General features: G+C 37.6%; 1 long non-coding RNA gene across 1 annotated transcript; it reads left to right on the top strand.

Moving 5' to 3' along the window:
• Positions 1–1,243: 1,243 nt before the first annotated feature.
• LOC122514360 lies at positions 1,244–3,142 on the top strand. Its single transcript, XR_006303034.1, has 2 exons — positions 1,244–1,618; positions 3,092–3,142. It is a non-coding gene; the product is annotated as an uncharacterized LOC122514360 (long non-coding RNA).

The raw sequence follows: 3,142 nt of genomic DNA, 5'->3' as shown, positions 1-3,142 counted from the left end.
GGTAGTAGATTTCGTCCTATCCGGCATGTCTAATTTTACACGCTGACCTCGAAACCGTACTTCGTTCTGCCCACGTTCTTCCACTCGTACTTGAGATTAAAAAAAGAAACCAAAAAAAAAAATGAAATGAATGAAGAACCTTCAAAAAGATGAGCGAACGAGCTAGAGATAGAAAGAAAGAAAGAAAGAGAGAGGAGAAGAAGAAAAATACAAAATAATACAAGTATAACGAATATGTTTGTGATGAAATTGTATGTATAAGGAAAAAAATATTGTTGAAAAATAAATCAATTTTTCTACTCGTTTTTATAAATGTCATCATCTTTGAAATTTAGTTCTTTTCCTTGTCAAGATTCATAAAACCGACCTTACACTACCATTCACATTATACCAACGTTATAAACGTTTATTAATCTTTGACTCCTCGTCCGGTTTTGCACGTTGCAAGGTCATCACATACTTCCGCCTTATTCGATATGATATTTCAGTAGAAACGCGAACATATCTACATACTTTAATCATCATTCTCTCTTTCTATGCACAATAAAAAGAAATCTAACTTTTTACCATTAAGATATTTATGAACTTATATAAAGATTTGATTTTTGTTCACGTTGTTAATAACAAAATAAATGCCCTTTTCAAAATCTACAAATATTTCAAATTAAACAACGAGTACTATTACCTCCCTTTAGATATTTCTATTCTTTCTCTCACATTTATCAAACGAAAAGAAGATAAGTTAGTTGGTTCAAGGTTAAAGGTTTCACCTGCGTAATGGTGAAAGAATAAAATAGGAAGAGAGAGAAAGGAGAGGAGAGGAAAGAAGAGGAGCGGATAGAATAGTATGGTCAATTTTTCTTTGGGGTGAGATTCTAGGCGTCGACGCCAATGCCGTGGATGACATCATTGCGAAACGGTCGTTTCGTTGGGCCGAGTTGGTGGAGGATGACGATGAAGTGGAGGAAAAGAAGAAGAAGGAGGAAGAGGAGGAGGAGGTGGTTGGGGAGGAGGAGGAGGAGTGGTAAAGTCTGCGGATGATTCGTGAGAGGTGAAGGGTGCAGGGGGAGGCCCTGCGAGAACTATGCGAAAAGAGGAAGAGGATGGGTCGAGGGGAATGAGATGCGCACACGATCGTTAGAAAGAGAAAGATGTATAGATAGAGAAGAAGAAGGGGTGAAGGGATGGTGGTGGGGGGATGGGGGTAAGGGGAAGGATACGTTTATGTGTATGTGTGTGTGTATGTAGTGGTATGCATATATACATGCATATGATTGTATGTGCGTGCGTGTGTGTGTGTTTGTTGGCGCGATTGCGCGTCGTACCCCATCGAAGCAAACTTCACGCGTGTGTATAAGGAAAGATAGTAGTGTAAGCGAAAAAGACGAGATTACGGATAGGAGAGGAGAGTGGCGAGGATGGAAAAAGGGTAGAGAGCATGATATAAGCATGCCGCGGTCAATCCGCGTAGTGGGGCGAAGCGGGTAACCAGGCCTTGAAGAAGGAAAAGAGAACAAAAGCGCACGCTCTGCGACTATGCGCTACGTAGCGCGCGCTTTTGTAAGAGAAAGAGAGAGTAGGGGAACCATCTTTCCGCGAGAAACTCTTTTCGACTAACGTAAGAGGAGTAATATTTTTTCTATTTTTCTTTCTATTTTTCTTTTTTTTATGTTCTCTATTCTTTTTTTTTCTTTTTTCTTTTTTTTTTATTATACACCGATACGATTTTTCGTCGTTATTTCGATTTTTCATTTCGTTCTCCGTCATGTTCTTTTTCTTCTTCTTATTATTATTATTATTATTATTATTATTCTAATTCGCGTTTGAAACGTGCGTTTTCTTTTTTTTGTTCGTATTTTTTTTTGATTTCATGAATTTCCATTGGCAGGCTAGAAGAAGAACGATGACTGAACGGAATATTCCGTTCGGAGGGTGGAACGTTTCTCTCGCTTTGTATAGTTGAGAATGATATCATAGTGTTAGTGAGAATGTAGAAGAAGTAAAAGAGGAATAAGAAACATCGCGATGTAAAGGCCAACCAAGGCGTTCGTGCCGTCGTCGTCGTCGTCGTCATCGTTGTGTCGTGGTTTATCGCTTAACGTATATGTGTGTTGGTATTTATGTACGCGTAAAATACATCAGCAACACGAGGAACACGTTCGTACTACGCGTAGAACAGACCCAAGTTGCGTAACCGCGACGATATCAATTATTAAGCACAGCCTTCGGCTTCGAACTAGCTGAGAAACTCCACATCAGCAACAACAGCAATAGCACCAGCGGCACCACTTTTTTTTTGCTGCTGCCTGCCACGTTTCATAACGTTTAAATTCGACTACCTCTTATTTTCTCTTTTTTATCTTTTTTATTTGTTTTCTCAAACCCTATAAACCGTTTGTCTTAAATGCGAAATCGTTCGTTCGTTCGTTCGTTTCTTCGTACTCCTGCGATATTCTACCCTTTGGGTGTTCTTTCTTTTTCATTTTTCTTCGCCTTTTTCCTTTTCTTTTTTCTTTTCTTCTATTTTAACTACTTTTTATCAGTAGATTGACGCTTTTCCGCACCGCATCGCATCGCATCGCCAAGCTATCGCGCTGCATTAAACCCGCAAAGCCGAACGACAACGTTGCTACGTCGTCGACGCCGCAAACTATTCTGCTTTTTATTCTCTATATTTCTTTCCTTTCTTTCTTTTCTTTCTTTCTTTCTTTCTTTATATTTCTTTTACGAACGAATTTAAAGTCGTACATTTGACGAGATAATAACTATGTAAGTAATCAGCAATAAAAAAAGAAAAAAAAAGGAGGAAATTAACACATACAACGATTCATGTATAAGAATAAAGATAGATACGATAAAAAAAAATTCTCAGAGATATCAGATTCAAGAGAATCCAAGTCACGTGGACCCCGAGAATGGCTTTGAAAAATCAGCACACTTACATACTTACGATCCATGATTAAAAAATTCTTGAAAAAGGCCCAATGTTAATATTTCCAACTTTCTTTAATCGTTTCCCCTAAATTTAAAATAGTAACGTATATTTGTAATCTTAAAAAAAAAGATTATAGTATATATTGTATAAAATTAGGTAGAGTCGTTCAAGAGAGGAGAAAAGTGAAAGAAAAGAAAAAAATAAAAA

Source organism: Polistes fuscatus, unplaced genomic scaffold (assembly GCF_010416935.1).
Source record: "Polistes fuscatus isolate 324 unplaced genomic scaffold, CU_Pfus_HIC Scaffold14, whole genome shotgun sequence".
Lineage (NCBI taxonomy): Eukaryota > Metazoa > Arthropoda > Insecta > Hymenoptera > Vespidae > Polistes > Polistes fuscatus.
Note: the sequence above shows the minus strand (reverse complement) of the source record. Positions and strands in the feature narration are given on the sequence as shown.